Below are 24,744 nucleotides of genomic sequence, written 5' to 3'. Positions count from 1 at the left end.
TCAGACACGACTTAGCAAATGAACAACAACAAACAACAGAGGAGTAACACAGCATTTTTTACTTCTCTATGAGAAATAGGAGGCAGTATAGCAAAATTGGTAAGAGCAAGGGCTCAGGGGCCAGCTGCCTGGGTTCAGATCCCAGCTCTGCCTCCTTCTGGTTGGGCTTCCCTGGTGGCTCAGGTGGTAAAGAATCTGCCTGCAATGTGGGAGACCCAGGTTCAATCCCTGGGTCGGGAAGATCCCCTGAAGGAGGAAATGTCAACCCACTCCAGTATCCTTGCCTGGAGAATCCCATTCTCAGAAAAGCCTGGTGGGCTACAGCCTGTGAGGTCACAAAGAAGGTCTGATGTGACTGAGCGACTAACATTTTCACTTTCATGAGAAATACATTTCTAAATTATTTAATCCATTGTTAATTTGAGGTTTCTGTAAAAGCATCAGAACAAACCTCAGAACCCAAACACATGCCAACCTTACTCTCATCTCCTTGTCCCTCCTACTCATCCTAGGTAGTGAAGTGCCTTTATTCATGTATCAACTTACATCTGTTGTACCATGTAGCAGACTCTGCTGTATCCTCTCACACTCTCTTGCAGGTTGAAGTTCTCTGGAAGCAGATGCTGAGCTGCTCTAAACAGATGCAAGATGTTTACAACAGAGCAAAGATGTTTACAACAGATGTTTAAACAGAGCAAGATGTTTACAACAGAGCAAACCCCCTGAAAAGAACAGGAGGAAGTAGACTCGGGTAGAGAAAGACGTTGAATGAGATGTAGCCCTCCAAGAACCTCAGCCATTCTGGCAGGATGCTGTGCAGTGAATCGTGCCCAACGGAGTTGTCCTGCATGGAGCTGAATGGCTGAGGTTTGATATTGTCTATAACAATTTTCCCGTTGTCAGTTGTGAGCTGAGGCTGGGAGTGGTCTGTGCCTCCAAGCAAGGCAGCTCATTGCAGTTGAGGTGGGCCCTGAAGGAGCTGACATTTAGAGGCTGGTCTGCCATCTGCCTTCTTCCAAGTCTGGGCAGGAAGCCTCCTTTGAAGGGGACGTGGGTGGTGCATCCCCACGTCCACAATACTCCAACTTCCTACAACTTCCTTTTATTCTCTCATGCACAAGACTGTAATGATCTCATTCCCTAAATATAGTTATTTTATTTTTATTAACATCCAAAACATTTTGTGTTGGGGTATAGTTGGTTAGGAATGTTGTGATAGTTTCAGGTGAACAGTGAAGGGACTCAGCCACACATAGACATGTATCCATTCTCCCCCAAACCCCACTCCCATTCAATTACATTGAGCAGAGTTCCATGTGTTATACAACAGGTCTTTGTTGGTTATCCATTTTAAATATAGCAGCGTGTACATGTCCTTCCCAAAGTCCTTAACTATCCTTTCCCTCGGCAACCATGAGTTCCTTTTCTAAGTCTGTGAGTCTCTGTTTTGTAAGTAAGTTCATTTGTATCATTTTTTTTTTTAGAGTCCACATATAAGGGATGTCATATGATATTTCTCCTCTGTCCGGTTTATTTCACTCAGTATGACACTCTCTAGGTCCATCCATGTCGCTGCAAATGGCCTTACCCAAATATACTTCTGATCTATTCTGTGATTCATGGCAGCAACCGCATTTACAGTGTGTTTCACGTAGTTCTAAAGACCAGGATACAGTTGCCTTTCTACACTGGAGAATCTATATAACCAAAAATTCTACAGCACCTGTTTTTACGCTTTTTCTTTCTTCTGCCATCAACACACGGGGAACGGAGGGAGGCTCAAAATGCTTTGTTCAATTTCTTTTCTTTTTAGCAGGAAAAACCCCACCCATTTGCAATCTGAATGACCATAAGTTCTCTAGTTATCAGTGACATTGAGATTTTTAAGACCCAACTGATATTGTCTGAGCTCTCATTATGTGTAAATACAGAAAATTTGGTCTTTCTCTAGTTTCCTTGCATTAAGATTTCTGAGAGTGCCAGAAATGCTTCCATGCTCCTCAGATCTCATCTAGTCCTCTCCTCTCACTTTTTGCTCTGAACTGCTATGTCAAGACTTCTGCTGGTTACTTCCTTGATTGACCCAACAACTCTTGCAGGCTCTGCCCCTTCCATGCTGCTCTGTATCCCAAGAAGAAAAAGATCTCTTCCTCCGTTTCCCAAGTTACATGAAATATCAGACCCTGATTTTAGCAAAACATAGTAAAGACTTGCTTAGAGTGAGAGGGAAATATTTTTAATTAGATATTAGATAGCACTGTGCCCAGAGTCCTTTGACCACAGGTTATCCTGATGGCTTTTTTCTCCTTATCCTCCTCTACTGCCATTTTTTTTTCCCCTGAAATATTTGAGAGTAAGTTGCAGACATAGTACTCCTTCCCTCATGGCTCAAACAGTAAAGAATCCACCTGCAAAGCAGGAGACCTGAGTTCAATCACTGGGTCTGGAAGATCCCTTGGAGAAGGGAATGGCAACCCACTCCAATATTCTTGCCTGGAGAATTCCATGGACAGAGGAGCCTGGCAGGCTACAGTCCATGGGGTCACAAAGTCAGACACTGAGCGACTAACACTTTCATTTTTCACTAGTACTTTGGTGGTTATTTCTTAAGAATAAGGACATTCACAGTACAATAATCAAAACCAGTAAATTAAAACTGATACACTACTATGACCTAATCTATAGACCTTATTTGAATTTTATGGCAAAAGAAAAAAATCTGGTCTGGGATACAATCTAGGAACACACATTATATTTGTGTTTCTTAATCTCCTTTAATTTGGAATGGTTCTCTAGTTCCCCAGTTCATGGGGTCACAAAGAGTTAGACACAACTGAAGCAACTTAGCACACACACATGCATACACTGGAAAAACTCAGAAAAGCTTAGTAACTCTATCACAGCAAGTTCTAAAATACAAGTTTAAAGAAGAGAGTTTCAGTATTACACAAACTACCCACAAGAACAGAAGAGGAAACCCTGCCTAAATAACTTTATGATGCTAGCATACTCTTGTTTTTAAATCCCTTTATTTTGCATATTTCTTCTAACAATTTCCTGGATTTACATTTCTCTTGTTTTAATTGAAGTATAGTTGGTTTACAATGTTGTGCTAGTTTCTTCTGTACAGCAAATTGATTCAGTTATATACGTATATGTATGCGTGTTGTGCTTAGTCGCTCGGTTGTGTTGTTTATCTATTTTATATATAGGAATGTGAAATTAATCCCCAACTCCTAATTTATCCCTCTCCTACCCATTTCCTCTTTGGACTCTTTGCAACACCATGGACTGTAGCTCTCCAGGCTCCTCTGTCCATGGGGATTCTCCAGGCAAGAATACTGAAGCTGTATATTTATATATGTATATATATTGTTTTTCATATTCTTTTCTATTATATACATTGAATGTAGTTTCTTGTGCTTATGCAGTAGGTCCAGGTTGTTTATCTATTTTAGATATAGAAAGTGAAGGTGAAACTCACTCAGTCATGTCCCACTCTTTGCGACCCCATGGACTATACAGTCCATGGAATTCTCTAGGCCAGAATACTGGAGTGGGTAGCCTTTCCCTTCTCCAGGGGATCTTCCCAACCCAGGGATCGAACCCAGGTCTCCCTCACTGTGGGTAAATTCTTTGCCAGCTGAGCCACAAGGGAAGCCGAAGAATACTGGAGTGGGTAGCCTATCCCTTCTCCAGCGGGTCTTCCCAACCCAGGAATCGAACCAGGGTCTCCTGCATTGCAGGCAGATTACCAACTGAGCTATCGGGAAAGCCCCTTTATATATAGAAGTGTGTAATTAATCTCCAACTCCTAATTTATCCCTCTTCTATCCACTTCCTCTTTGGAAACTGTAACATTGCTTTCTATGTCTATGAGCCTGTTTCTGTTTTGTAGACAAGTTTACATGTATTAACTTTTTAGATTCCACATATAAGTGATGTCATATATTTGTCTTTCTCTGTCTGACTTCACTTAATATGATAATCTCTAGGTCCATCCATGTTGCTGCAAATGGCATTATTTCATCCTTTTTTAAAAATGGGTGAGTAGTATTCATATATATATATATATATATGCCACATTTTCTTTATCCATCCATCTATCGATGGGATACTTAGGCTGCTTCTACCTCTTGGCTATTGTACATATTGCTGCTATGAACACTGGTTAGCATAATCTTGATAATCAGTTGGACAAGTAAAATCTGAGAGGAAAATTGCAGATCATCATCACTCAATGTCTAGAAGAAAAAAATTCTAAATAAAATTTTAGCAAACCAAATCCAACAATATCTAAAAATGATAATACATCATGGCCAAGGTGATTTGAATCAGGAATTCATTTATTTTTTTCTTCTAGTTTTACTGAGATATAGTTGACACACAGCACTGTATCTAAATGAGGGATTTAATGTTCATTTTAGCACTAGAAAATCAATGAGAAAAATCATAGGATCAGCTGAATAGATGAGAAGTCTTCTAATAAATTTTGGATATTCTTTCGTGATAAAGCCTCTTAGCAAATTAGAACTATGACCAAACTTTTGGGAAGTGATAAAAAGAGTTTATGAGAAAACACACAGCAAATAGTTTTCATGCTGAGAAACTACTGAGATATCCCCTTAAGATAGTGAACATAGGAAGAGTGCCTACTATCAACACTTATTCACTGCTTCCCAAGAGATTCTAGCTAATCCAGTTGAGCAGGAAAAATAGAAAATAGGTACTGAAAAGACTGACTATTGTTTCCTGGGTTCTTTTGGTGTTTTAGCTGAGTTGCTTGGCTTGCAGGGTCTTAGTTTCCAAACTAGGGATTGAACCTGGGCCTTAGCAATAAATGAAACCACTGAGTCCTAACCACTGGATCTCCAGGGAATTCCCTGATTGACTATGTTTTATTTATTTATTTTTGTCTGTACTGGGTCTTTGTTGCTGCATGGACTTTCTCTAGTTGCAGTGAGCAGGGGTTACTCTCTCATTGCAGCGCCGAGGGCTTCTCGTTGCGGTGGCTTCTCTTGTTGTGGAACATGGGCTCCAAAATCCACAGGCTTCAGTAGTTGCGGCTCCAAAATCCACAGGCTTCAGTAATTGCGGCATGTGGGCTCTGGAATACAGGCTCAGTAGTTGTGGTGTGTGGGCTTAGTTCCTTCGAGGCATGTGGGATCTTCCCAGGCCAGGGATTGAAGCTGTGTCCATTGCATTGCAAGGTGGATACTTTACCACTGAGCCATCAGGGAAGCCTATGTTTTTAAAAAGTGCAGAAAAATCATTAGAATAATAAGGAAGTGTGTCAATTTTCTGGTTGCAGAAATCTATGCATGTAAAGTAATTGTACTTATATTATCAAACATAGAAAAAATTTTTCAATTTATTTTTGACTGTGCTGGGTCTTTGTTGTCGCACACATGTTTTTCTCTAGTTAAGGCAAGTAGGGGGCTACTTTTCATTGGATGCACAGTCTTCTCATTGCGGTGGCTTCTCTAGTTGCAGAGCATGGGGCTCTAGGCAAGCCTGCTCCATGGTTGCAACTCCAGCGCAGGCTCCACAGTTGTGGCCCAAAGGCTTAGTTGCTCTGTGGCATGTGGGATCTTCCCAGACCAAGGATTGTCCCCTGCACTGGCAGGCGGATTCTTAGCCACTGTGCCACCAGGGATGTCCCCCAAAATTATTTTTTAAAGATACTATCTAAAACTGCCTCAAAAATTAGGGACATAGGACTATCTGAAAAAAGGTGCGAGATCCTTCAGGAAAATTGTATGTAACTTTATTGTGAGACATTAAAGAAAATGTAATTAAGTATAGGATATATCATGTATCATGTATCAGGTCAGGGCTGGACGTGTTTCCCTGCTTGGACTGGGAAGGGCCTTAAAGAGCGTAGGGAGAGGAAGTTGGGGATTATAGATTACAGATTACAGAAACTGTAATCTCAGAGATGTCATTGTCTCCAAATGGATCTACAGATATTTGCAGCACAAATGAAAAAAGAAAAAAAAGTCTGAAAATAGCAAACGTTGGAAAGTGTTTAGAAAACTAGGAAAAGAAGCCCGAGAAGAACACACATACTATTGTTCCTTACTAAGGTGCATAACAAATTATCCCCAAACTCAGTTGCATAAAATAACCATACTCACAGATCCTGAGAGCCTGGAATCCGGACAGGGGATATGTTGTTCCATTCATTTTCAACTGGCTTGAAGGTTGGGGTTGGAATCCTCCGAAGGTTCAGTCTGCGGCTGATGGTAGGAGACGCCACTAACTCGGGGGTTCCTTAGGCATTCCTCCCTCCCTCCCTTCTTCCCGCCGTCTCCTTCATCTCTCTCTCTCTCCCGGTTTTAAAACGCGGCTTCCGAGAGTTTCAAAGTCTGAGGGTTCGGATCACAGGTCTTAGACCGGCTGAGCTGCAGAAACGTCTATTACCATAATTACCATAAAAAAGCGGGCCTAAGAAAAGTATCAAGAAAATCGTATACCTTTGAGAGAAGCCAATGGAGCTGGCTCCGGACCGATCATCCCACATGATCGGGGAGTGTGTCCGAATCTGCCTCCGGATCTTCGCGCCACCCTCGTTTAGGTGCACAGACGGCTCTTACCCGGTCCCCAGCGGCGACTGGGCTTTAAGTCCAGGGGACACCGGTGCGGTTGGAACGAGGCGAGTACAGCTGGAAAGAGTCCCGAGTAGAAAGCCTGATACCCCTTCGGCTGTGATGAGCCAAATAAAGGACAGTCGAGCAAACGCTCAGGGTGGCTCCCGGCGCGTGGGGGACACTGCCTGACAAGCTGATTGGCTGCCGCGCTAACAGGCGGGAAGGGCCGCTGGCTGGCTGATGGAGACGCCGAGCCCGGAAGAAAGCGGACCTCGCCCGTTTCGTTTTCTTTGTTTCTTTAAGTGAGCTTCCTTCTTTTAGACCTGTCGTGCAGAATATCTTAGAAAGTACAGATAAGCAGGCACAGAAGGAGAAATCTCCGGCCACCACCCAGACAATCACGTGTTTAAAGCCCAGGCGCTTCGCTCGCTAAGTTTCGAGGGGCGGAGGCAGCGTCGTCACCATTGGCTGGATGTGCCAGCGTTTACCAGCTCGCCTTTCAAACTGGGGACAAGGATCCTGGAAACTTCTGAGCAGCGCACCTGGGTAAGTTTGTCGCTCCCTCCCCGCCCCCCGCCCCCGCAGTTGCCAAACGGGCTTCCCTGGTGGCTCAGTTGGTAAAGAATCCGCCTGCAATGCAGGAGACCCCTCGATTCCTGGGTTGGGAAAATCCCCTGGAGCAGGGATAGGCTACCCACTCCAGTATTCTTGAGCTTCCCCTGTGGAGACCTGGGTTCGATCCTTGGGCTGGGAAGATCCCCTGGAGAAGGGATAGGGTACTCACTCCAGTATTCTTGAGCTTCCCTTATGGAGGCCGGGCTTCCCTGGTGGCTCAGAGGGTAAAGTGTCTGCCTACAATGTAGGACACCTGGGTTCGATCCCTGGGTCGGGAAGATCCCTGGGGAAGGAAATGGCAATCCACTCCAGTACTCTTGCCTGGAAAATCCGAAAATCCCATGGACTGAAAAGCCTGGTAGGCTACAGTCCATGGGATCGCAAAGAGTCGGATACGACTGAGCGACTTCACTATGGAGGCCTGGGTTCCATCCCTGGGTTGGGAAGATCCCCTGGAGAAGGGATAGGCTACCCACTCCAGTATTCTGGCCTGAAAATTCCATGGACTGTGTAGTCCATGGGGTGGCAAAGAGACAGATATGACTGAGCAACTTTCACTTTCACTACTGCCACATATTTGAACCTCAGCTTCTTATCCTAAGTCTAATCGAGCAGCCCCCAACCTTTTTTGGCGCCTTTCTTTTACAGAAAGACAATTTTGCCACCACCGTGGTGGGGATGGGGGTGGGGTGAGGGGGTGTGATTTGGGCAGTAATTCGAGTGATGGGGAGCAGCATGTGAAACTTCCCTCGCTGGCCAGCAGCTCACTTCCTGCTGTGCCCCACCCTACCCTACCCCACCCCCGACTCCTGCCCCGGGCCTAACAGACCTCGGACAGGTACCTGGTCTAGTCCACGGGCTACCTGTTACTCTCATTACTGCCCAAAGCGGCACAACCCCACCCAGCCCGCTCCTGGGCAGACCCCGGCCCGGTGTTTCCTCGCGTCTGAGTCTTGGCTCCGTGACTCCTATCTCGTTAGCTGCTGAGGCTGCTAAGTCACTTCAGTCGTGTCCGACTCTGTGTGACACCAAAGACAGCAGCCTACAAGGCTCCCCCGTCCCTGGGATTCTCCAGGCAAGAGTACTGGAGTGGGTTGCCATTGCCTTCTCTCTCTCTCTCCGTAGCAACAGTCTACCAAAAACCTACAGATTGTTAAGGACTTGGGATCCGGACACTTGGGAGCTTGAGGTCAGGGCTGGACGTCTTCCCCTGCATGGGCCTAGGGAGAGAAAGTTGGGGTCTTAGCAGCAGCATATCACTGGGAGGGAGGAAGGGCAAGGGACACATCAGGCATAAGGGGAGTTAGGGTTCTGTGGGTTAAAAATGTGGCTGGCAGTCACTTGGTGAACTGTCTTCTAAATCCAGAAAGAGAAACCAAGCCCTTAGTGCTTTGCCAGAGTTTATAATCTAAAAGGGAGTGGGGAGAAGAAGAACTACACCCTTTTAAACTAAATGCAAAGTGCTAAAGGAGAAGCCCAAAGAATGCACCATATGCTTGTGTTCTGTGATTTGTGTGTGTGTGTGTGTATGTGTATGTGTGTGTACTTGGTACCTTGGTTTTTATTTCTCAGGAGTTAGTTCCTGTCACTTCTGGCCCACCTTTCTGTGCAGTTACCACCAACCTGCATTCTGGCATAACTAAGGAGATGTGAATGCCATCCCATTGCCCATTAAAAATAGCCAACAACTCAGGTTAAATCCCCAATTCAGGTCAGATAGAATTTCCCCCCAAGTCTGAAGTGTGGAAGATTTAAAAAACGACTCACCTGTAAAACTAGATCCAAGGTTCCAGGTGAGGTCAATGATTTTTAGGCTGTTAGGGATTTGGTCGGAGAAGGCAATGGCAACCCACTCTAGTACTTTTGCCTGGAAAATCCCATGGATGGAGGAGCCTGGTAGCCTGTAGTCCATGGGGTCGCTAAGAGTCGGACACGGCTGAGCGACTTCACTTTCACTTTTCACTTTCATGCATTGGAGAAGGAAATGGCAACCCACTCCAGTGTTCTTGCCTGGAGAATCCCAGGGATGGGGGAGCCTGGTGGGCTGCCGTCTATGGGGTCGTACAGAGTCGGACACGACTGAAGCGACTTAGCAGCAGCAGCAGCAGCAGCAGCAGGGATTTGGTAGGCTTCAGTTCCCAGCACATTTAAGGACTGTGTTCCACCACCTAAAGGCAGTGGTTTTGAACTGTAGAAAGTTCTCCATAGTTACAGAGTTGGACTGGCACAGCCAGGATGTCATGCTCACCCACAAGCCCTGGGTCCTTTCTCTATGTGGTGTCTCAGTTCCAGCTTCCGTGGGTTCCCGGTTGCCCAGCAGGATGAGAAGGCATCCTCCTTAAGCACTTTGGGGGTGAGACAGTACATATGGTGAGTGAGCCAGAAGGATTCACCAGTGGTAGGGCCTGATGCAGAGGGTGTTAAGGTTGGGAGGAAAGGTGAGAGGACTCTAGATGCAGAAGCTACAAGAAGACTGGGAGGCAGGGACTTCTTGGCAGGGCTTGTATTACAGAAGATACTAGGACTGGGACTCTGTTCTTGGGCATGAGTAGAACTGATTCTCCCTTTGGGATAGAGATGAAGAATCTTTTCTGTCAGGTCAGCAGGAAATGTGGACCTGTGTTTGAGGCAGCCCTCATGTCTAAGAAATACGAAGAAACTGGGTCTAAAGAATACTAGTTGTACTGCAATATTATGGAGAAAGCATAGGATGGCAAGCATACGTATCTCTCTCTGCTCTTTTCTTTTTATTAATTTATTTTAATGATTTTATTTAAAAAATTTTATTTTATATTTGAGTATAATTAATTGACAATATTGTGTTAGTTTCAGGTGTACAGCAAAGTGACTCCCTTATGCATGTATCTATTCTTTTTCAAATTCTTTTCCCATTTAGGTTATTACAGAATATTGAGCAGAGTTCCCTGTACATACAAATACAGTAGGTCTTTGCTGGTTATCTGTTTATGCAACATTAAGAATTTTATTAAGGGTTATAATTATTTTTTTCACTTTTGAGAATGACTTTATTTTTTTAATTTTAATTTATTTATTTTAATTGGAGGCTAATTACTTTACAATATTGTATTGGTTTTGCCATACATCAACATGAATCCACCACGGGTGTACACATGTTCCCAATCCTGAACCCCGCTCCCACCTCCCTCCCCATACCATCCCTCTGGGTCATCCCATTGCACCAGCCCCAAGCATCCTGTATCCTGCATCGAACCTGGACTGGCGATTCATTTCTTATATGATATTATACATGTTTCAATGCCATTCTCCCAAATCATCCCACCCTCTCCCTCTCCCACAGAGTCTAAAAGACTGTTCTATACATCTCTGTCTCTTTTGCTGTCTCGCATACAGGGTTATCGTTACCATCTTTCTAAATTCCATATATGTGCATTAGTATTCTGTATTGGTGTTTTTCTTTCTGGCTTACTTCACTCTGTATAATAGGCTCCAGTTTCATCCACCTCATTAGAACTGATTCGAATGTATTCTTTTTAATGGTTGAGTAATATTCCATTGTGTATATGTACCACAGCTTTCTTATCCATTCATCTGCTGATGGACATCTAGGTTGCTTCCACGTCCTGGCTATTAGAAACAGTGCTGCGATGAATATTGGGGTACACGTGTCTCTTTCAGTTCTGGTTTCCTCAGTGTGTATGCCCAGCAGTGGGATTGCTGGGTCATAAGGCAGTTCTATTTCCAGTTTTTTAAGGTATCTCCACACTGTTCTCCATAGGGGCTGTACTAGTTTGCATTCCCACCAACAGTGTAAGAGGGTTCCCTTTTCTCCACACCATCTCCAGCATTTATTGCTTGTAGACTTTTGGATCACAGCCATTCTGACTGGCGTGAAATGGTACCTCATAGTGGTTTTGATTTGCATTTCTCTGATAATGAGTGATGTTGAGCATTTTTTCATGTGTTTGTTAGCCATCTGTATGTCTTCTTTGGAGAAATGTCTAGTTCTTTGGCCCAGTTTTTGATTGGGTTGTTTATTTTTCTGGAATTGAGCTGCAGGAGTTACTTGTATATTTTTGAGATTTGTTGTTTGTCAGTTGCTTCATTTGCTATTATTTTCTCTCGTTCTGAAGGCTGTCTTTTCACCTTGCTTATAGTTTCTTTTGTTGTGCAGAAGCTTTTAATTTTGATTAGGTCCCATTTGTTTATTTTGGCTTTTATTTCCAATATTCTGGGAGGTGGGTCATAGAGGATCCTGCTGTGATTTATGTCGGATAGTGTTTTGCCTGTGTTCTCCTCTAAGAGTTTTATAGTTTCTGGTCTTACTTTTAGATCTTTAATCCATTTTGAGTTTATTTTTGTGTATGATATTAGAAAGTGTTCTAGTTTCATTCTTTTACAAGTGGTTGACCAGTTTTCCCAGCACCACTTGTTAAAGAGATTGTCTTTTCTCCATTGTATATTCTTGCCTCCTTTGTCAAAGATAAGGTAACCATAGGTGCGTGGGTTTATCTCTGGGCTTTCTATTTTGTTCCATTGATCTATATTTCTGTCTTTGTGCCAGTACCATACTGTCTTGATGACTGTGGCTTTGTAGTAGAGCCTGAAGTCAGGAAAGTTGATTCTTCTTTCTCAAGATTGCTTTGGCTATTCAAGGTTTTTTGTATTTCCATACAAATTGTGAAATTATTTGTTCTAGCTCTGTGAAGAATACCGTTGGTAGCTTGATAGGGATTTCATTGAATCTATAGATTTCTTTGGGTAGTATCCTCATTTTCACTATATTGATTCTTCTGATCCATGAACGTGGTATATTTCTCCATCTATTAGTGTCCTCTTTGATTTCTTTCACCAGTGTTTTATAGTTTTCTATATATAGGTCTTTAGTTTCTTTAGGTAGATATATTCCTAAGTATTTTATTCTTTTTGTTGCAATGGTGAATGGAATTGTTTCCTTAATTTCTCTATTTTCTCATTATTAGCGTATAGGAATGCAAGGGATTTCTGTGTGTTGATTTTATATCCTGCAACTTTACTATATTCATTGATTAGCTCTAGTAATTTTCTGGTGGAGTCTTTAGGGTTTTCTATGTAGAGGATCATGTCATCTACAAACAGCGAGAGTTTTACTTATTCTTTTCCAGTTTGGATTCCTTTTATTTCTTTTTCTGCTCTGATTGCTGTGGCCAAAACTTCCAGAACTATGTTGAATAGTAGTGGTGAAAGTTGGCACCCTTGTCTTGTTCCTGACTTTAGGGGAAATGCTTTCAATTTTTCACCATTGAGGATAATGTTTGCTGTGGGTTTGTCATATATAGCTTTTATTATGTTGGGGTATGTTCCTTCTATTCCTGCTTTCTGGAGAGTTTTTATCATAAATGGATGTTGAATTTTGTCAAAGGCTTTCTCTGCATCTGTTGAGATAATCATATGACTTTTATTTTTCAATTTGTTAATGTAGTGAATTACATTGATTGATTTGCAGATATTGAAGAATCCTTGCATCCCTGGGATAAAGCCCACTTGGTCATGGTGTATGATCTTTTTAATGTGTTGTTGGATTCTGATTGCTAGAATTTTGTTAAGGATTTTTGCATATATGTTTATCAGTGATATTGACCTGTAGTTTTCTTTTTTTGTGGCATCTTTGTCAGGTTTTGGTTTTAGGGTGATGGTGGCCTCATAGAATGGGTGTGGAAGTTTACCTTCCTCTGCAATTTTCTGGAAGAGTTTGAGTAGGATAGGTGTTAGCTCTTCTCTAAATTTTTGGTAGAATTCAGCTGTGAAGCTGTCTGGACCTGGGCTTTTGTTTGCTGGAAGATTTCTGATTACAGTTTCAATTTCCGTGCTTGTGATGGGTCTGTTAAGATTTTCTATTTCTTCCTGGTTCTGTTTTGGAAAGTTGTACTTTTCTAAGAATTTATCCATTCCTTCCACGTTGTCCATTTTATTGGCATATAATTGCTGATAGTAGTCTCTTATGATCCTTTATATTTCTGTGTTGTCTGTTGTGATCTCTCCATTTTCATTTCTAATTTTATTGATTTGATTTTTCTCCCTTTGTTTCTTGATGAGTCTGGCTAATGGTTTGTTAATTTTATTTATCCTTTCAAAGAACCAGCTTTTGGCTTTGCTGATTTTTGCTATGGTCTCTTTTGTTTCTTTTTCATATATTTCTGCCCTAATTTTTAAGATTTCTTTCCTTCTACTAACCCTGGGGTTCTTCATTTCTTCCTCTTCTAGTTGCTTTAGGTGTAGAGTTAGGTTATTTATTTGAATTTTTTCTTGTTTCTTGAGGTATGCCTATATTGCTATGAACTTTCCCCTTAGCACTGCTTTTACAGTGTCCCACAGGTTTTGGGTTGTTGTGTTTTCATTAGTTTCTATGCATATTTTGATTTCTTTTTGATTTCTTCTGTTATTTGTTGGTTATTCACAAGCGTGTTGTTCAGCCTCCATATGTTGGAATTTTTAATAGTTTTTCTCCTATAATTGAGATCTAATCTTACTGCATTATGGTCAGAAAAGATGCTTAGAATGATTTCAATTTTTTTGAATTTACCAAGGCTAGATTTATGGCCCAGGATGTCATCTATTCTGGAGAAGGTTCTGTGTATGCTTGAGAAAAAGGTGTAATTCATTGTTTTGGGGTGAAATGTCCTATAGATATCAATTAGGTCTAACTGGTCTATTGTATCATTTAAAGTTTGTGTTTCTTTGTTAATTTTCTGTTTAGTTGATCTATCCATAGGTGTGAGTGGGGTATTAAAGTCTCCCCCTATTATTGTGTTATTGTTAATTTCCCCTTTCATACTTGTTAGCATTTGTCTTACATATTGCCGTGCTCCTATGTTGGTTGCATATATATTTATAATTGTTATATCTTCTTCTTGGATTGATCCTTAGATCATTATGTAGTGTCCTTCTTTGTCTCTTTTCAAAGGCTTTGTTTTAAAGTCTATTTTGTCTGATATGAATATTGCTACTCCTGCTTTCTTTTGGTCTCTATTTGCATGGAATATCTTTTTCCAGCCCTTCACTTTCAGTCTGTATGTGTCCCTTGTTTTGAGGTGGGTCTCTTGTAGACAACATATATAAGGGTCTTGTTTTTGTATCCATTCAGCCAGTCTTTGTCTTTTGGTTGGGGCATTCAACCCATTTACATTTAAGGTAATTATTGATAAGTATGATCCTGTTGTCATTTACTTTATCATTTTGGGTTCGAGTTTATACACCCTTTTTGTGTTTTCTGTCTAGAGAATATCCTTTAGCATTTGTTGGAGAGCTGGTTTGGTGGTGCTGAATTCTCTCAGCTTTTGCTTGTCTATAAAGCTTTTGATTTCTCCTTCATGTTTGAATAAGATCCTTGCTGGGTACAGTAATCTGGGCTGTAGGTTATTTTCTTTCATCACTTTAAGTATGTTTTGCCTTTCCTTCCTGGCCTGAAGAGTTTCTATTGAAAGATCAGCTGTTATCCTTATGGGAATCCTCTTATGTGTTATTTATTGTTTTTCCCTTGCTGCTTTTAATATTTGTTCTTTGTGTTTGATCTTTGTTAATTTGATTAATATGTGTCTTGGGGTGTTTCGCCTTGGGTTTATCCTGTTTGGGACTCTCTAGGTTTCTTGGATTTGGGTGATTATTTCCTTCCCCATTTTAGGGAAGTTTTCATCTATTATCTCCTCAAGTATTTTCTCATGGTCTTTCTTTTTGTCTTCTTCTGGGACTCCTATGTTTCGAATGTTGGAGCATTTAATATTGTTCTGGAGGTCTCTGAGATTGTCCTCATTTCTTTTAATTCATTTTTCTTTTTTCCTCTCTGATTCATTTATTTCTACTGTTCTGTCTTCTACTTCACTAATCCTATCTTCTGCCTCCATTATTCTACTATTTGTTGCCTCCAGAGTGTTTTTGATCTCATTTATTGCATTATTCATTATATATTGACTTTTTTATTTCTTCTAGGTCCTTGTTAAACCTTTCTTGCATCTTCTCAATCCTTGTCTCCAGGCTATTTATCTGTGATTCCATTTTTATTTCAAGATTTTGGATCATTTTCACTATCATTATTTGGAATTCTTTATCAGGTAGATTCCCTATGTCTTCCTCTTTTGTTTGGTTTGGTGGGCATTTATCCTGTTCCTTTACCTGCTGGGTATTCCTCTGTCTATTCATCTTGTTTATGTTGCTGCGTTTGGGGTGGCCTTTCTATATTCTGGCAGTTTGTGGAGTTCTCTTTATTATGGAGTTTCCTCACTGTGGGTGAGGTTGTATTGGTGGCTTGTCAAGGTTTCTTGGTTAGGGAAGCTTGTGTCAGTGTTCTGGTGTGTGGAGCTGGATTTCTTCTCTCTGGAGTGCAATGAAGTGTCCAGTAATGAGTTATGAGATGTCAGTGGTTTGGGAGTAACTTTGGGTAGCCTGTATATTGAAGCTCAGGGCTGTGTTCCTGTGTTGCTGGAGAATTTGCGTGGTATGTCTTGCTCTGGAACTTGTTGTCCCCTGGGTGGTGCTTGGTTTCAGTGTAGGTGTGGAGACGTTTGATGAGCTCCTATCGATTAATGTTCCGTGGAGTCAGGAGTTCTCTGATGTTCTCAGGATTTGGACTTAAGCCTCCTGCTTATGGGTTTCGGTCTTATTTTTACAGTAGTCTGAAGACTTTTCTTTCTATACAGCACCGCTGATAAAACATCTAGGTTAAAGGTGAAAAGTTTCTCCACAGTGAGGGACACCCAGAGAGGTTCCCAGCGTTACATGGAGAAGAGAAGAGGGAGGAGGGAGTTAGAGGTGACCCAAATGAGATGAGGTGGAATCAAAAGAGGAGAGAGCAAGCTAGCCAGTAATCACTTCCTTATGTGTGCTCCACAGTCTGGACCTCTCAGAGACATTCACGGAGTTATACAGAGAAGAGAAGAGGGAGGAAGGAGACAGAGGTGGCCAGGAGGATAAAAGGGGGTAATGAAAAGGAGAGAATACACAGAAGAACTGTACAAAAAAGATCTTCACAACCCAGATAATCACGATGATGTGATCACTGACCTAGAGCCAGACATCCTGGAATGTGAAGTCAAGTGGGCCTTAGAAAGCATCACTACAAACAAAGCTAGTGGAGGTGATGGAATTCCAGTTGAGCCATTTCAAATCCTGAAAGACGATGCTGTGAAAGTGCTGCACTCAATATACCAGCAAATTTGGAAAACTCAGCAGTGGCCACAGGACTGGAAAAGGTCAGTTTTCATTCCAATCCCAAGAAAGGCAATGCCAAAGAATGCTCAAACTACCGCACAGTTGCACTCATCTCACATGCTAGTAAAGTAATGCTCAAAATTCTCCAAGCCAGGCTTCAGCAATACGTGAACTGTGAACTTCCTGATGTTCAAGCTAGTTTTAAAAAAGGCAGAGGAACCAGAGATCAAATTGCCAACATCCTCTGGATCACGGAAAAAGCAAGAGAGTTCCAGAAAAACATCTATTTCTGCTTTATTGACTATGTCAAAGCTTTGATTGTGTGGATCACAATAAACTGTGGAAAATTCTGAAAGATGGGAATACCAGACCACCTGACCTGCCTCTTGAGAAATCTGTATGCAGGTCAGGAAACAACAGTTAGAACTGGACATGGAACAACAGACTGGTTCCAAATAGGAAAAGGAGTTCGTCAAGGCTGTATATTGTCACCCTGCTTATTTAACTTCTATGCAGAGTACATCATGAGAAATGCTGGACTGGAAGAAGCACAGGCTGGAATCAAGATTGCTGGAAGAAATATCAATAACCTCAGATATGCAGATGACACCACCCTTATGGCAGAAAGTGAAGAGGAACTCAAAAGCCTCTTGATGAAAGTGAAAGAGGAGAGTGAAAAAGTTGGCTTAAAGCTCAACATTCAGAAAATGAAGATCATGGCATCTGGTCCCACCACTTCATGGGAAATAGATGGGGAAACAGTGGAAACTGTGTCAGACTTTATTTTTGGGGGCTCCAAAATCACTGCAGATGGTGACTGCAGCCATGAAATTAAAAGATGCTTACTCCTTGGAAGGAAAGTTATGACCAACCTAGATAGCATATTGAAAAGCAGAGACATTACTTTGCCAACAAAGGTCTGTCTAGTCAAGGCTATGGTTTTTCCAGTGGTCATGTGTGGATGTGAGAGTTGGACTGTGAAGAAGGCTGAGCACCGAAGAATTGATGCTTTTGAACTGCGGTGTTGGAGAAGACTCTTGAGAGTCCCTTGGACTGCAAGAAGATCCAACCAGTCCGTTCTGAAGGAGATCAGCCCTGGGATTTCTTTGGAAGGAATGATGCTAAAGCTGAAACTCCAGTACTTTGGCCACCTCATGTGAAGAGTTGACTCATTGGAAAAGAGTCTGATGCTGGGAGGGATTGGGGACAGGAGGAGAAGGGGACAACAGAGGATGAGATGGCTGGATGACATCACTGACTCGATGGATGTGAGTCTGAGTGAACTCTTGAAGTTGGTGATGGACAGGGAGGCCTGGTGTGCTGTGATTCATGGGGTCGCAAAAAGTCAGACACAACTGAGCAACTGAACTGAACTGAACTGAAGTGTTCTCCACCGTCTGGAACACACAGAGATTCACAGAGTTGGGTAGAGAAGAGAAGGGGGAGGGAGGAGACAGAGGTGACCTGGTGGAGAAAAAGGAGAATCCAAAGGAGAAGAGAGCAATGAAGCCAGTAATCTCACTCCCAAGTAAAAATGGGTACTGAAGATTGGGTTCTTAAAGGTACAAAATTGATAACAAATACCAAAAAGCAAAGATTAAAAATCTGGAGTAGAGATTGGATTTTCAAAAATACAATATTAAAGAAAAGAAGAAGAAGAAGAAGGAAAAAAAAACAAAGTCACAAAAATTATTAAAAAAATATATATATGAAGTTTGCTTTAAAAAATAGGGTCTTTTTTTTTAAGTAATAGGTTATAAAAATGAAAATTAAAGGAGTAATAGAGGACTTAAAAATTTTTAAAAGTTTAAAAAAATGATAGTAAAAATATATCTAGGACTTTCTCTGGTGTTGTTGTGGGCACTGTGGGGTCAGTTCATTTTTGGATAGTTCCTTGGTCCGGCTTATATTTCTCAAGATCTATAGGCCCCTTCCTATGTAGTCGGTACTAACTACAGGGTTTTAATCTATTGCACCTGTCACTTCCAAGGCGGTTCCCTCTGTTTTAGCTTCTTCTGTTTGCTGGTCTCTTCAGTGTCTGATTTCTGCCCTGACACAAGGAGGGCAGTGGTAGACACTTTTTTAAGGCTCACTTGTTCCGTGGCGCTGTGGGGAGGGAGGGACGCTGCAAACAAATAACACTGGCGTGTGCTCACAGTGTCTTGGCCACACTGGGCCTGCCCCGGCTCACGGCACGTGTGCCCTCTCTGCCCACACAGCTCAGGCTCTAGGTTGCTCCTCCGGGAACTGTCCGAGGCCAGCCCTGGGCTGCATGCACCTCCCAGGTCTAAGCCGCTCAGGTTCAGGCACTTGGGTAGTCCTCAGAGGCGCAGACTCCGTTTGGCCTGCGTTTTGTGCCCTTCCCAGGTCCGAGCAGCTCAGGTGATGAGGTGTTTGGCGAGCGCAGTCGCTGTGACTTATCGCCTCTCCCGTCCCTGCTGCTTGGTTTTCTGGGTGTACAACTGGCGCACCTTCTCAGGTGGATAACAACTGTCCAGAATCTCAAGAAGTCTTAGTTAGCAAAGAAGCCTGCTTGCAGTTTTATAGATAATGTCTCTCTGGGGCTGCGATTGCCCCCTTCCGGCTCTGGCTGCCTGTCACCGGAGGGGATGGTCTGCAGCCGGCTATCTCTGTTCAGTCCTTTGTTCTCTGTGTGGTCCTGGCAGTGTCTTAGGTTAGAGCTTTTCACGTGGTATCTATCCCACAGTCTGGTTTGCTAGCCCAAGTTAGTTGGCTCTGATTACCCTCGGGGCATTCAGGCCTGATCCTTACTCTAACCAATGCAGCCCACACCTCTCTGCCCAGCCCCCACCTGCTAGTGGCGGATGCAGGCGTCTGCACTGCTTCTCCACTGGGGGAGTTACCGCTGGGCTCGTAATCTGTGAGTTTTAATTATTTATTTATTTTTCCTCCCTGTTATGTTGCCCTCTGTGCTTCCAAGTCTCGCCACAGACTCAGCAGTGAGTGTTTCCTGGTGTTTGGAAACTTCTCTCTTTTTAAGACTCCCTTCCCGGGACAGAGCTCCATCCCTACCTCTTTTGTCTCTTTTTTTGTCTTTTATATTTTTTCCTACCTCTTTTCAAAGACAATGGGCTGCTTTTCTGGGTGCCTGATGTCCTCTGCCGGCATTCAGAAGTTGTTCTGTGGAATTTACTCAGCGTTTAAATATTCTTTTGATGAATTTGTGGGGGAGAAAGTGGTCTCCCCATCCTACTCCTCTGCCATCTTAGGACCGCCTCCCTAAGGGTTATAATTAAATGACTTTGTTTAGCTGGCCTTATCGTTGTTTATCTACCAAGAGAGGATATTTACTCTGTTAGTGTCTCTTTGGGGGAAATGTTCCTTCCTCAGGGCTTCCCCAGTAGCTCAGCTGGTGAAGAATCCATCTGCAATGTGGGAGACCTGGGTTCGATCCCTAGGTTGGGAAGATCTCCTGGAGAAGGGAAGGGCTGCCCACTCCAGTATTCTGGCCTGGAGAATTCCATGGACTGTATAGTCCATGGGGTGGCAGAGTCAGACACGACTGAGTGACTTTCACTTTCACTCACTCCTTCCTTCAGGGTCATGTTCAAAAGCTTTTCTTCTTGGCACCTGGGCCGAGGAGTCCTATTTGAATGGATTACTGGGTCCTCAGCTCTTAGAAAGCCATCTGCTTCAGCTCTGAGTTTTGGGACAACCCTGAGGAAATGGTGCTGCCTTCCAGTAGACTTGGAACCACAGCCTTCTCCCTCCAAAAGGTACAGGGCAGAGCCCAGTAATCATCCCGGAGATGAAGTTGCTAAAGAAAAATCTGGACAACTCTGTCTCTGAGTCTGTCTGTATGTGCCTATTCCCATGCGCTCTTTTGCCCCTTAATAAATGCTTTACTTGTTTCACTACTTCCCATTTCTCTTGGAAATTCATTTATTCATAGTTGATGGGCCAGGGCCTTGTCACTAGCCACTGGTCCCTGGTGGTCTAGTGGCTGGGTTTCAGTGCTCTCATTGCCGTGGCGTGACTTCAGTCTCTGGCTGGGAACTGAAATCCTGCTTAAAGCTGCTGTAGGCCGAGGCCACCCGAGATCATATTTGGTGCAGAAACCCAGGAATTCAAGGTAAACTGCAGCCTTCGCCCAGCTGCAGCTTGAGGCCCCTGACTTTTGCTCTTGTCCTTTTCCTCTTGCTTTCTGCTTTGCTTTCTATTCAAGACATGCAGAGCATAAACTCAGTCTGCTCACTGCCTTATGGGTCCCCTCAAATTGAGTGACAAGGGCCACCCTCAGCTTAAGGATCCCCCAGGTCATGCAGGTTCAAATAATGCTTGAGTGACAGCTGACGCTGTCCACTGGGGCCTGGTGGAAACACGATTTCTGACGGTGCAGGAGCCCAAAGGGTCTTTCAATCTCTCTGTCCCATGTAGAACCCTCCACTATGCCTTTCTTTCACACCTTATTCACACAAAAAGATCTCCATATAAGTGATTCAGACTACCATGAGGGTGTGACTCTCTGAGTCTGTCTGCCCATGCATGTGCCTGTTTATTTTCCTCCTAATAAACACTATATTTTTTCACTAAAAAAAAAAAATCTTATACCATTCTTCAGGAAACCATTTGACAATATATATTTAGATCTTGAAATATTTCATCACTGGATCTACTGATTCAACTTTTAGAAATCTCTGTGTCTGTATATACTTCATCTACTTACATGGAGTTTTATAATTTTCACTTATTTATGCACCTAAGACCAAGTGTAACCTCATGTTTTAGAGCCAACCTTTATTTCCACAGATCTAGACACTTTCTTCACTTAACATGATTTTTCCCCTAGGGAAAAATCCTCCATTTCCTCCATTTCTACCACAGAAGAGAAATTGCTGATTTTCTGTTCTGGTCTCCATTCCCCATCCTAAAAAGTCTTTACATACGTTTGAACCATATTTGTATACTGAATTGAAGTACTTTGTCAGGAGACTCTTAGACTCACTGCAAAGTAGAAGGTGTAATTAGCCTATCCAAGCCTCAGTATAACTGATCTATGATCCTAGTATAATTTATTGAACAATTAAAAGCAACTTCAAGGTACTTCCTTAGTGGTCCAGTGGTTAAGACTTTGCCTTTCAATGCAGGGGGTGTAGGTTCAATTTCTGGTTGGAGAGCTAAGATACAACATGCCTCGTGGCCAAAAAAAGCAAAACATAAAACAGAAGCAATATTGTAACAAATTCAATAAAGACTTTAAAAATGTTCCACATCCACCCCCCAAAAAAATCTTTAAAAAAGCAATTTCCATTCCCAGCTGTAGAAAAATAAATAATACTATGCTAATAATATATATGAAGTTATGAAGCAGTTAGTAAGGTTTTTAAAAATAGCTAATCATTACTTTACAAAAATGATTAGATATAACATATTATTACACTGGAAAAACAAGATTCAAAACTGTTTGTCAAGTTTAGTATGGACCAGACTGTACAAACTCTTCCATTGGAAAAAGCTCATCATACTGGGTAAAGCGTTAAAAGAACAGAAAAACAGCTTACATCTCTAATTTATATTATGTAGCTACTATAACTATTCAAAAAAGATCTTAATGACCCAGAAAACCACGATGATGTGATCACTACCTAGAGCCAGACATCCTGGAATACAGAGTCAAGTGGGCCTTTAGGAAGCATCCCTACGAACAAAGTTAGTGGAGGTGATGAAATTCCAGCTGAGCTATTTCAAATACTAAAAGATGATGCTGTTAAAATACTGCACTCAATATGCCAGCAAAGTTGGAAAACTCAGCTGTGGCCACAGGACTGGAAAAGATCAATTTTCATTCCAATCCCTAAGAAAGGCAATGCCAAAGAATGTTCAAACTACCACAAAATTGCACTCATCTCACACACTAGCAACGTAATGCTCAAAATTCTCCCAGTGAGGCTTCAAAAGTATGTGAACCAAGGACTTCCAGATGTTCAAGCTGGATTTAGAAAAGGCAGAGGAACCAGAGAAATTGCCAACATCTGTTGGATCATAGATAAAGCAAGAGAGTTCCAGAAAAACATCCACTTCTGCTTTATTGACTATGCCAAAACCTTTGACCGTGTGGATCACAACAAATTGTGGAAAATTCTTCAAGAGTTGGGAATATCAGACCACCACACCTGCCTCCTGAGAAATCTGTATGCACGTCAAGAAGCAACAGTTGGAACCAGACATGAAACAATGAACTGATTCCAAATTGGGAAAGGAGTATGTCAAGGCTGTATATTGTCACCCTGCTTATTTAACTTACATGCAGAGTACATCATGAGAAACGCTGGGCTGGATGAAGCACAAGCTGGAATCAAGATTGCTGGGAGAAATATCAACAACCTCAGGTACGCAAATGACACCACCCTTATGGCAGAAAGAGAAGAATTAAAGAGCCTCTTGAAGAAAGTGAAAGAGGAGAGTGAAAAAGCTGGCTTAAAACTCAACATTCAAAAAACCAATATCTTGGCATCCAGTCCGATCACTTCATGGCAAATAGATGGGGAAACAATGCAAACAGTGACAGACTTTATTTTCTTGGGCTCCAAAATCACTGCAAATGGTGACTGCAGCCATAAAATTAAAAGATGCTTGCTTGTTGGAAGAAAAGCTATAACAAACCCAGACAGCATATTAAAAAGCAGAGACATTATTTTATTGACAATGGTCCATATAGTCAAAACTATGATTTTTTCCAGTAGTCATGAATGGATATTACAGTTGGACCATAAACAAAGCTGAGCACTGAAGAACTGATGTTTACGAACTGTGGTGTTGGAGACACCTCTTGAGAGTCCCTTGGACTGCAAGGAGATCAAACCAGACAATCCTAAAGGAAATCAATCCTGAATATTCATTGGAAGGATGGATGCTGAAGTTAAAATTCCAATACTTTGGCTACCTGATGCGAAGAACTGCCTCATTGGAAAAGACCCTGATTCTGGGAAAGATAGACGGCAGGAGGAGAAGGGAACAGAGGGTGAGATCATTGGATGGCATCACTGACTCAATGGTCATGAGTTTGAGCAAGCTCCAGGAGTTGGTGATGGACAGGAAACCCTAGCGTGCTGCAGTCCATGGGGTCACAAAGAGTCAGACATGACTGAGCAACTGAACTGAACTATAACCTTGACACCAACATCTGTCAACAATAATATGAGAAAGGACAATTTTTGGACAATCTCATTCATGATCATAAATACAAATCTTAAACAAAATATTTCAAGTCAGATTCAGTATTAAGAAATGATAGCAGGAGGAAAGACTTCCCTGATTGTCCAGTAACTGAGACTCGGTGTTCCCAATGCAGGGGGCCTAGGTTTGATCCTTGGTCAGGGAACTAAAATCTCACATGCTGCAACTAAGAGTTTGCATGCCACAATTGAAAGATCCCACATGCCACAAGGAAGATGCCACATGCTGCAACTAAGATCTGGCATGGCCAAATAAACAGAATAAGTAATTTTTTTTAAAAGAAATGATTACAGGAATGATGTCAGCAAAAAGGTGGATAAGGAAGCTTTGACTCCCCATGAAAACATAGGAAAAAATAAAAAAACCAAGAAACCAGATGACTCAATAGTCTGGGCTCCAAAATCACTGCAGATGGTGATTGCAGCCATGAAATTAAAAGATGCTTACTCCTTGGAAGGAAAGTTATGACCAGCCTAGACAGCATATTAAAAAGCAGAGACATTACTTTGCCAACAAAGGTCCATCTAGTCAAGGCTATGGTTTTCCCAGTGGTCATGTATGGATGTGAGAGTTGGACTATAAAGAAAGCTGAGTGCAGAAGAATTGATGCTTTTGAACTGTGGTGTTGGAGAAGACTCTTGAGAGTCCCTTGGAGTGCAGGGAGATCCAACCAGTCCATCCTAAAGGAGATCAGTCCTGGGTGTTCATTGGAAGGACTGATGCTGAAGCTGAAACTCCAGTACCTTGGCTACCTGATATGAAGAACTGACTCATTGGAAAAGACCCTGATGCTGGGAAAGATTGAAGGCAGGAAGAGAAGGGGATGACAGAGGATGAGATGGTTGGATGGCATCACCAACTCAATGGACATGGGTTTGGTTGGACTCTGGGAGTTGGTGATGGACAGGGAGGCCTGGTGTGCTGCGGTTCATAGGGTCGCAAAGAGTCAGACATGACTGAGTGACTGAACTGAACTGAACTGAACTGAACAATAGTAAGTGGTCAAAGGTAGTCAAGTGGATATATCAAGAAAACACAACATTCAAAACTGTAGGAAATTGCATGACATTTTTGCTTGCCCTTGGCTCAAACTCTCCCTGGCTTGGCAAGATCTTGGTATGGATGAGGTAGGAACTCAGTTCCCACTTCCCTCCTTGACATGGTGGTGCCAGAACAGGCC

The 24,744-nt window shown here is 42.4% G+C and overlaps 1 protein-coding gene and 1 long non-coding RNA gene across 4 annotated transcripts in view; one reads left to right on the top strand and one right to left on the bottom strand.

The window, feature by feature from the left end:
- Positions 1 to 4,325: 4,325 nt before the first annotated feature.
- LOC147352564 (uncharacterized) lies at positions 4,326 to 6,617 on the bottom strand. Of its 2 annotated transcripts, none has more exons than XR_015148258.1 (3): positions 6,477 to 6,617; positions 6,138 to 6,239; positions 4,326 to 5,243 (listed from the first exon to the last, which is right to left on the bottom strand). It is a non-coding gene; the product is annotated as an uncharacterized LOC147352564 (long non-coding RNA). The 2 variants fall into 2 exon arrangements; XR_015148259.1 differs by having other exon boundaries at positions 6,138 to 6,368; positions 6,477 to 6,607.
- Positions 6,618 to 6,998: 381 nt separating this feature from the next.
- SLFN12 (schlafen family member 12) overlaps positions 6,999 to 24,744 on the top strand; it is a 44,867-nt gene continuing 27,121 nt past the window's right edge. For both annotated transcript variants that reach the window (XM_086360318.1, XM_086360317.1), the window contains exon 1: positions 6,999 to 7,136. The gene's annotated coding sequence lies outside the window, so the exon portion shown is untranslated. The remainder of the gene's footprint in view (positions 7,137 to 24,744) is intronic.

The sequence above is a fragment of the Bos grunniens genome, chromosome 19, assembly GCF_055505025.1.
Source record: "Bos grunniens cultivar Pamir isolate PY7600 chromosome 19, Bosgru_T2T1.0, whole genome shotgun sequence".
Lineage (NCBI taxonomy): Eukaryota > Metazoa > Chordata > Mammalia > Artiodactyla > Bovidae > Bos > Bos grunniens.
This window is presented reverse-complemented; position numbering and strand designations above follow the sequence as displayed.